This window comes from Mytilus trossulus, chromosome 9 (genome assembly GCF_036588685.1).
Source record: "Mytilus trossulus isolate FHL-02 chromosome 9, PNRI_Mtr1.1.1.hap1, whole genome shotgun sequence".
NCBI classification, from domain to species: domain Eukaryota; kingdom Metazoa; phylum Mollusca; class Bivalvia; order Mytilida; family Mytilidae; genus Mytilus; species Mytilus trossulus.
Window position 1 is genome coordinate 40,534,533 of NC_086381.1, and position 11,263 is coordinate 40,545,795.

At 32.7% G+C, this 11,263-nt stretch overlaps 1 long non-coding RNA gene across 1 annotated transcript; it reads right to left on the reverse strand.

Moving 5' to 3' along the window:
- Positions 1-1,239: 1,239 nt before the first annotated feature.
- Positions 1,240-10,780, reverse strand: LOC134682911 (uncharacterized). The gene is made up of 3 exons (XR_010100930.1): positions 10,666-10,780; positions 6,835-7,014; positions 1,240-1,551 (listed from the first exon to the last, which is right to left on the reverse strand). It is a non-coding gene; the product is annotated as an uncharacterized LOC134682911 (long non-coding RNA).
- Between the last annotated feature and the right edge of the window lie 483 nt (positions 10,781-11,263).

Here is an 11,263-nt window from a genome sequence, read left to right on the forward strand (position 1 = left end):
AACAAAGGGAACAGTTTGGAAGTCCCATATACTGAAATGTGACAAAAAACAATACTTATAGATTTAGATTTTGTTAAAACTGCCATGTATGTAAATATTCATCGCCGTTTTTACGAACACAAATTTCAAGGATCCAACATTTGCCTTTAATTATCTATACGAACATTGCTGTACTCGTGAATATCAGCACCGGCTGTTATCGACGCCTTACTTTACACTAGTAAGTTTGTCTCATGGGTAATTGTGTTTTTTCGCTGTTGTTTCGTTACAGTCTGGTGGACAAATACATGAAATCTCTGTGCCATAATCAAACATGTAAATGGCTATATCGGATAATTCAAACCTTTTTTCTTCGCATAGAAACAATTCTTCGTTAATCTGAGCATGGACGTAATACTTTATATCACTAACTACAAATGAGGATACACAAAATGAAAAACTAAGCGAAATTGTGAATCCCGCATTGCACGAAAAAAATTGTTGTATTTCAGTAAATAACACGTGTTCTTGACTGATTGTAAACACGTAGTAGTCCATCGTGCATTGTGACTCATTTAGTGGATTGGTCAAAAACCTAGGTAAAAATAAAATGCGTCACATGTAAATAAACAATTACATGTGCGAGAACATAAGTATGCTAATTTATGCATTTCCATATAAGGTAGTGGTCCCGACCTGTTAAACCGTTTTGTTTAACCCATCTACCATTGAAGCTTCCTGTTCTAATTGAGATGATTGGCTAATGAGTTTTTCATCTAAACTAGAAACACGTTGGCGTATCATTAAATTCTGCTCATTTGCTTTCAAAAATCTACCCTATACATGACTAACTTCATCACCAAGTATTGACATGGTTCTATTACCAATGTTATTTCAACTGATCGGGCGGAGCTAGGTTTTAATTTGCATAAGGACAGTCTATTTGAAGATGTGTGTCATAAGGATGATTGCCGTTATAATTATTACTGATTTCTAATCACCTATCAGTGTCATGAAGGGAATTTACAAAAGAATTACTGTACACTTCATTGATGAGTTTATCCTAATACACCTATCTATAGATGGACTGGTTTATTGTTCGGTTAAACTCCGCCCAGTCAAGTGAAATAAATTGAGTAATATTTAATACGATAATTGAGGCTTCTAGTTCACGTTTTCTATCTTTTGATTCATGTTCTCAATCTTTTAATTCTGTTAACTGCCTTATGTACATTTTTTTCTGTTTCACTGTCCGTACAATAAGATTTTAAATGATTAAGGTTAAGGTTCCGAATAATTTTATAACTCAAGGGTATATCGAAATATGCATACCCGTTGGTTGTAACACTATTTATCAGTAAAAATTGATCAGGTCGTAATGTTGTTTCTAGAATGTATTGTTATGAACATCAACTTGTAACAAAGATGGTTGTTCTTTGATAAGAAGCAATTCCTGTAAAATATTTGGCAATAACTGTTGTGCAGCACACCCTATTCTTGCAAAGTAAGTAGAATTGAAACTCGTAAGTGATCCTTGATTCGCAATCATTCATTTCAATTTCTATATAGCTACTGAAAGAGGAATATATATATCATATAATATATCAAATATAAAACATATTCTAATAAAAGACTGGTTATTCATACAACTTGTACAACTTATGATAATTCTCAAGGAGAAAGTGGTATACCAAAATTTGTTATTTGTTACATAAAATTTGACTTAATTTTGCTGAAGCTGTACATAAAAGAGCTATACGTCAAATTGTACTCAACATATTGCCTTGAAAATGATAAAGGTACTGGGCTTATATCAGTAGAACATATGAAAATAAGCAAATAGACGCCTACCGCAAAAATGAAATGACAATATTTACAGGGCATGACCTCTATAATATGTAGCTTCGTTTTGTGTGTATTTCAGTCTAGACTTCGTCTAATTAACAATCGAGATGACACCGAAAACAACCGACGGTCTCATAACACGATATAAGCTATAACATTAATATAAAAAATATTAAAATACATGGACCTCGTGCATTTTTTTTTTTTTGTATATGTCTGCTTAATTTCAATTTTAAAGTTAAATAAATAAGTTAATTTTCTATTATTCCTGTATCGGAATGATTATTTGTGGATCGAATCATTCAAACAAACGGTTTACCTTTGTTTCACTTTAATGTTGACATTCTTTGCTTTTAATAGCCTAACACGAAGGAATCATGCGTAATACATTTCTAGCTAAGTGGTTAAATTGTTCACATGAATACGGATCCAATGAGGTCGAATTATTTACTTGCAAGTAAATAATTCATCATCGATGTTTCTAATCTTATTCTGACCTAATTGGCTGTTAATAGTAAATTTTGATTTTACTGTTTCAACAAGAATAAATGTATTCAGAATTCAACATTTTGGATGAGAATATCAACACACCGGAACCTTTCGACAAACAAGTGGTGCTGGTTTTACATTGATGTCTTCGGTGATAATTTCATCTCTGGTATCAGTGAAATATCAAAAGAGTTAAATAACTATCAAAACAATAGACAGTACAATAGCCAACTTCCAATACCTCCGTAAAAATCACATAGACAAAAGATTCTACAGGGATCCGATACACAGACATGCCATGTTATATAGAAAAGTTTCAGCGGCAGTACAAATATCGCGTACATTGATTGAAGACTGCAATAACCAAAAACTCAGAGTATCAAATTGAATAAAAAAAGAACAAGAACGGGTGAGTCGATTGAGTTAACAACTCCTAATTTGCCTCCATCCCACGTTATGCAAATGTACTTTCTGGCAAAGAGAGATACCGTGATTGAAAAATCAGGAATAGGTCATTATCATATTAGACGACTATACTGATATATAAGGAAATAATGAAGACTGGGTATGTAGACATTCCCGTTTGAATGGTTTTACACTAGTAATTTTGGGGTCCTTTATAGCTTGTTGTTCAGTGTGAGCCAAGGCTCTATGTTGAAGGCCGTACTTTAACCTATAATGGTTTAATTTTTAAATTGTTATTTGGATGGAGAGTTGTCTCATTGGCACTCACACCACATCTTCCTATATCTATACATGGTGATCTGATATCCACTGATTCAGGATGTTACAATGCGAACAAGTACAGAAACGGTAAGATTACAGATCAGACTACTATATAAGTATATAAACATACAAAGCTGTGCATACATGATACAAATAAATAGAGATACCGACACATTATATCAGTCAATTAATTCTTGACGATGACCGTTAAACGTTTTATAGTGTAACTACTTCGATCAGGAAATCGGCAGTTTGAAAGATGAAATCGATTCTTTCGTCATAGATCGCAGTTTTAAGTCGTCCATCTGAGTCTATCGAAAACAAAAAATCAAGACATGATGCAGACCATATACTTTCGGTAGTTTTAATTAATATAAAATTCGATTGTATATATGAGACGTAACCAAATTAAGGGTATTGGTTGACAGACCATTATCAACATATCTGTAATGAAAATACATAATTTTGAAATATGATCATGTTTCGTTTTGTCTTTGCTTAGGTTAGGTGTGAGTTGTATTTCATGTGAAATTAAAGACAAGTCAGCTAGAACTGGTTTTACAATTTTAACACATCTGATGAAATGGCTTTCAGCTCAATTATTTTAAATTCACCAAACTCAAGAAATACATTGTTGATCAAAAGGTTCCACATAATTTGGTTTGACTCTTCTCATATATGATTTTCCATTGTCTAAATCCAACAAATTTATCTATGCTCCCATTTTTTGTTAGAAAAGTCTTTGTTTAATGAGACGATGTATATGATGTAGTCGAACTTTCAATTAAACATGGGGAATAGAAATGCGAGGTGTAGAAAATCCAAAATTTAGAGAGCCTGTGTATCTCATATGAGTGGCCGTTCATGTCATTTGCGCGATTATATACGCGTATATAATTTTCAACGCGTATATTTACGCGTATATTACCTACATTAACGCGTATATTGTGGTTTTCAACGCATATATTGTCGTTTTATACGCGTATATTGTTAAAATATACGCGTATATATACATGTTACTGTTGAAAAGTTGTTTTTTTTTGTAACGCGTATAATAAATGTAAATATTTTGTACTAAACGCGTTTATATACGTGTATATAAACGCGTTACTTCTGGGAAGGTGTCAATTATTTTAAAACAATAAGACAAACGAATGTTTATTAACGCGTATATAATGATTTCATACGCGTATATTAACACAAATAACGCGAATATTAACGCGTATATTAACGCGTATATTTATGCAAATAACGCGTATATTAACGCGTATATGATAAATAAATTGGAATAAAGTATAAACGTGTTTATTTTAACAATATACGCGTATAAAACGATAATATACGCGTTGAAAACCACAATATACGCGTTGAAAACCACAATATACGCGTATATATACGCGTTGAAAATTATATACGCGTATATAATCGCGCAAATGACATGAACGGCCACTCATAATCTCACCTTGGTCTATGGGTATATCATAGAAGGATTCATGACAAAATTGTTTTTTGATGATGGTGATGTGTTTGTAGACCTTACCTCACTGAACATTCTTGCTGCGTACAATTATCTATATTTGATGAACCTATTAAACTATCTAAATAGTAAAAATCTAATGTGAAAAATTACAAAATATACAAAATTGTTAAAAATTGTTAAAAATGTTCTAAATGTTGCACTTTGTAAATACAGCTGTTTCTCAAACCACGCCTCTTTTGGGGAGATTTAGAATATTCATAGAAAATTAGTTTTGTTTACAAAAGGAGTTCCTATGGGAAATAACATGGTCAATATTTATAGAAATGCAACCTATAAAGGGCAATATCTCCTTAAGAGGTCAATTGGTAATTTTGATTATATTGACTTATTTGTAGGTTTTGCTTCGCTGTACATTATGGCTGTTTACAGTTCATCTCTATCTATAATAATATGCAAGATAATAACCAAATCCTGCAATTTGTTTTATTAAAATAACCAATTCAGGGGCTGCAACCAAACAACGAGTTGCCTGATTGGTCTGAAAATTTCAGGGCGGAAAGACTTTGACCCGATAAATAATTTTACACCATGTCAGATTTTCTTTCAATGCTTTGGTTTCATAGATATAAGCCAAAATCTTCATTTTTACCCCTATGTTCTTTTTTAGCCATGTTGGAAATCTGTGTTGGTTGGCCGGGTCACCGGACACATTTTTTAAACTAGATACCCAAATGATGATTGTAGCTAAGTATGGTTAAATTTGGCCCAGTAGTTTCAGAGGAGAAGATTTTTGTAAAAGTTAACGACGACGGACGACGGACGCCAAGTGATGAAAAAGTTCACTTGGCCCTCTGGGACAGGTGTGCTAAAAAGTTGCATATTCGAGTTACATAATTGATGATCTTATACTTTTGAACGGCCAACGTTATTTATATGAATTAATGAAATTTAACATTTTAAAAGTATTTTGATAGTTTGCATATTTTTGATTGCAAACTCAATATTTATTCAAGTGGTGTTGCGTTTTATATTTCTTTCATTTGTCTTTGTCCTACTATTAATATTACTTTTACTGTTGAATGGTTTTATACGATATCCGTTTGACGTGGCTCGGTACTTATACATCTCGCCAATGTGTTTGTATTGTCTTTTAATTTTTTTGGTGGTGTGCTTTGTATATGCGACTTTTTGTATTTCTTTGGTTCTTATAACGTGACTCTGTACTTTAAAAGATCTCGTCAGTAGGATATTGTTCTATTTTATGTCATTATGATATATTTCTATTATGAATTACAAAATACGTTGAACCACAAACGTCAAAATCATTCAATTGCGTAGTGGTATAAACTATTTGTGTGGATTCTTATAAGTTCTATATATAACCTTTGGACTATTTTAAATCTCGGTCTATTTCTGAAATTTATTCTTACATACTTTTGATTTTTTAACCCTGTATGCTTACATTGCCTAATAGTATGTAAATTTTTAAATTGTTTGTATGCACATTGAACGACAAATCTATGTGACGTATATAATTTTCTGACGTCAGACACACAAATCAATGAATGTGTTTGTAGAAAGATGTTTTTGTGTTCTTTTAAATTGTTCCTTTTAAAATTGTTATACGATGATGACTGATGTACCCATATTTTGACTATTTTTTATTGTGACTGTTTAGTCAACGCATCAATTTAAATATAACGAAATTTGATTAGATTGTCATCAAAGTGAGAGGGTTAGCGCTATACAACCAGGTTTAACCTACCATTTTCTACATTTGAAAATGCCTGTACCAAGTCAGGAATAGGACAGTTCTTGTCCATTCGTTTTTTATGCGTATTGGTCTATGATGTTGCCATGTGATTATGGACTTTCCGAATTGATTTTCCTCTTAGTTCAGTATTTTTGTGATTTTACTTTTTATATAGGAAGTCAGCATAAGATGAAGTCAACCTGGTGTCCGTGACAATTTATCCATTTGTTTTGATTTCATTAAATCAATCAAAGTATAATCGAAGAAATGATCGGCATGTACAGTTAAAATGGCAAAATGACCTATGTGGTTTATATCTCATTAACAAGTATCATGATCAGTTACTATAGTTGGTTGTTCATTTGAGTTATTTGAATTTTTAATGAAATTACATGTTTTTAATCTGAATTCCCGTCTAAAGTTATTAGTAGATTTTTTCTCTTTACTTACCTTATTCATCTTAAAACAATTACAATGATAATGGACTAAATACGATGTCAAGAATAAGTCAAGATGAAACTTACACAAATGAAGAGATCAATGAAAAATGAACATATTGTACCTGATTTATATAATCTTAAGGCCGTTAGTCGGCACCAGAATCGACGAAGCAGCGCATCTATTTTGGATGGGCAAATATCCACTTTTTGATATGGGACGAGCTCTGACCCCACCTTGTCTGGCAAAACAGCCGTTGGACGTCAGAGTAATCTCAGACTATATTAAGAGCAGTGCTTGGACGCTAAAAGACAATCAGAAAGATATGTGTTCTAATCAAAACTAGCTACTACTGTGAATTGTAAGATGCACTATGTGAATGGGTAAATTTTTATATCGGATATTTATTTTGATAGTAGGATTTTGACATATTTCACAGTAAATTACAGTCGTTTATGGGTGTGGTCTACATACCACAAAGCATTTCTAAGTTTATATTGCACAATTGTCCCTGTTTCTAAAGTACATGTATCTGAAGACCACTCACACTCCATGGTACTAGCCATGTTAATAAGGTCACACAACAGTTTGTCTGGGCATATCGATTTCTCCTTGCTCTGTTCGCACGATTTTGGTTTAGTTTTTTTTCATTGTTTTTTTCATTAACACTGCCAACACATTTCTAAAGAAGGACCTGTTGGTAATTCATTTAGATTATTGTTTGGATGGGAGGGTGTTCTTCTTTCTATTTCAAAAGTCTAAATTCTCCAAACACAGAAATATCCGTCATTGCCAAATCATAGTCCGAATTACCATAGCGTCCAACGGCTGTTTTGCAAGAAAAGCCCCATCCCCAGCTTGTCTAGCAAAACAGCCGTTGGACGCCAGAGTAATATCGGACTATGATAGGTGATGCCGACGGTTGTTCCCGAATTTGTATATAATAACAAGACTTTACCTTTTTTGCTTCATAAAATATATCTTCGAATGTAAATGATGACGAACAACGGATATCCGATTGTTCAATGATTGCCTGTCCTCGGCATTGAGTCGAAACCACAACAGCTGATTGCTTGACATTTGGATCTTTATATTTCCTTTCACTTTTTATTGATTGATCACACGTGCGTGTGAACCCAGATTTGATTATATGCAAAAAGAAAGCGTCAGTGAGAAAAAAAAATCAAAGCTAGGCTACTTTCGATTAGTGTTTCAGACAAATAGTGGGGATAAGCCAGACGAAAGCATTGAACACATCCCAGATGTGTATAAAGATTTCATAAAATGTTGGAACTAGTGAGGTCTAACAAAAAAAACAGTTAATTCACAGATATGAAAAAACAAATATTATGGAACAATAAATTTATTAAATTTGAAAATAAAGCTAGTTTTTTTTAAATGATTAAAAGCGATCTTATTTATGTAAAGAAATCATAGATGAAAAAGGCTGTATTTCTCATTTTTTTCAGCCAGATTTAATAGTTTATTCATTTAATAGTACAGAAGACAAAACCTAGAAAATAAAGCCTAAGCAACACGAACCCCACCAAAAACTGGGGGTGATTTCAGCTGCTCCAGAAGAAAAAGCAGTTCCTGCTCCACATATGGCACCCGTCGTATCGCTTATTTTATTACAATCGGGTAATAGTCTAATTCGGTAGGTTTCATTCGTGAAAAGGGAAGGGGATTGTAGTTACGACATAAGGAACACATTCTATATCATCTCTGAAACAGTTATTCTATAACGGTCAACCAACTCGTGAAGGCGTCCGTAAAATTTACGAAGGGATGATTTCAACTTCACATTTTGGAACTCTTGGTTTAATAGCTTCTTTGTGATTAAGAATCCTCTATCAAGGAAAGCATGATATGAAAAACAAGCCCCGGCATATCGTATCAATAAGGAGATATTTACTACACATGAATGGTTTGTTTTTAATGTCTTGTGATTATGGAAATTACTAAATAAAAACATAACTTCTATACAAGGATTTCAATGCAAATATGTACGTTGATCAAGGATTAACATCGTATATATTACCATGTAATACGGGTAAACACTAGATTTGTGAGTATTTGATTTATAACCGAGAAAATGGTAACCAGGCAACAAATTAGGGATTTTATCCAATCATGGCTGCATTATTTATATAATACACGATAAAGCTCTTTATGTTATAAGCGATTTGTTGACAAACACGTCCCACGTTCGTAACAAATATTGTATCAATAAAACAAACTTAAACATCTTGATAATGTTAGTTATAGACAATCTTTTGTATCAATAAAAAAAAACTTAAACATTTTGATAACGTTAGTTATAGACAATCTTTTGTTAGAATCACACTGATATTTAACAAAGTACGATTTATCGCTCCCTAAGATTTCATTCGTTTGCACGAATCAGAGGAGCTTGCCAGTTTGGCTTAATGTTTTGAATGGGGAATATTCGATTAAAAGGGAGAAATTCGAAAATTCAACATTACTACAAGAGGAAATAGACTCAGATTGAATGTACACTAACAGGAATTTTTAGGTATTCACATCTGATTCCTGATGCCTCTTTAGTGGCGAGTTTCACAATAACTTTAAAGCCGGGCTTTGAAAGCTGACAAAATTAAGTTTAATTATGTAGAAAGAGAAACAGTGGGAAGACATGTTATGCAAAGACACTTATATCTAAAAGAGGGACGAAAGATACCAAAGGGAGAGTCAAACTCATAAATCGTAAATAACCTGACAACGTAATGGCCAAATATGAAAAAGACAAACAGACACACAATAGTGCATATGACACAACATAGAAAACTAAAGAATAAACAACACGAACCCAATCAAAAACTAGGGGTGATTTCGGGTGCTTCGAAAGATTAGCAGATCCTGCTCCACATGTGGCACCCGTCGTGTTGATTATGTGATAACAAATCCAGTAAATAGTCTAATTCGGTAGGTCATATTCATGAAAGGGAAGGGGATTGTAGTTACGACGTAATTGGCCAATCCAGTTAATATCTGCTAAAGGGGGATGCATGGTCCTTTCTGATGGGTGTAGAATGTTATACATCTTACAGGTAATATTTTTGGTTTTTTCATCTGACGCGTACACTTATACGCAAAAAAATTTCTTAGTGTCTTGCAGCAGTAAATAATCAAAAATAATTACATCTTAGGGTTTATAAAAAATACCTATTTCAGATCTTAGGGGGTGCTTTGGAATGTAGACAGTTTCGTTTCATGCATTATCTGGAATTGTATTTAAAATTCTGATGGGTACAATCCTTGCAGTAAAACATTCTGATAGGTCAATTTTTTCCATGAAAGCCCATCCACCCTATATGAACAGAAACTCTACATCTAATAGGTCTTAATTTATAGATCTGATAGATAGTTTTTAATAATGTTTTTTCTGATAAGTATGAAAAAACTCTCCTCATTCATCCCCAAAAATTAACCGAAATGGTTCAATGAACATATCCGATATCATTTGTGAAACGGTTATTCCATAACGGTCAACCAACTCGTGATATCGTCCGTAAAAATTACAAAGGGATGTTTTCAACTTCCCCCATTTAATTAATGTTGAAGAGTGAATGCAGATCCAGCTTTTCAGCTGTGATAAATGATGAACAAAGAAATCAAACATTTCTAAAATGGAAACTGGAAGAATGAAAAAGAAATCAACATGTAAAAACAACATTCCAGAAAAAATAACAAAACTCCAAGAAAAATTCTAAACGAAAACGGAAAGTCCCTCAGTGAATCTCAAATCAGGACCTTTAAGTCAATGTTGTGCGCAGATTATAGATTGTAATACATTTATCATTCATTCATTCAGTTTATTTCCATGCGTATATGTTTACCGCGAAACTAGGTCATACTTATTTTTACTTTCACAATAACAAAAAGTACGTTTGTTGTAAACGTAATGATAATTTATTATTTACAACATTATCACCTTATGCAGATGTTATTATTGCTTCTTTTTCAATCCATATTTAATCTAAAGAATTAGCCAAACTTCTTCTTGTCATCTTAAATACTATTTCTGTTTACTTTCGTTCTTGATTATGTATATACACGTACTTCATTTAGAATGTTCTTCCTTACGTTTTCAGAAAATATAGTCAGTTTCACATAAGAGACTTTAACAGCTGATTTTGACAGTTGAGCAGATCGTTTTTTGAGGTAAGGTAGGCAAATAGCAACTTCTTTCATTTTTCGTACAATTAACCAAGTTTCAACATAAAAAAATCTTGTAGTTTCGAAGATAAATATGATGATAACTACATCACTTAATAGTTCTTCTTTGTACTTAACAAGATTATTATTAGTCATCGGAATAGTAATTTAATAACATGTACATGTTTGAATAAACGACGTACTCATCAGTACACATTTATTTGCATATATACATATCATTGATGCGTGCCGCCATTAAGAAAATAGATCGTTCTTTAGCACACCATGTGAACTACACATGATTCCCACAATATTGCTAAAATTTCTTTTTTTATAACTGATCAATTATGTGTAATTCATATCATGACCTTCTT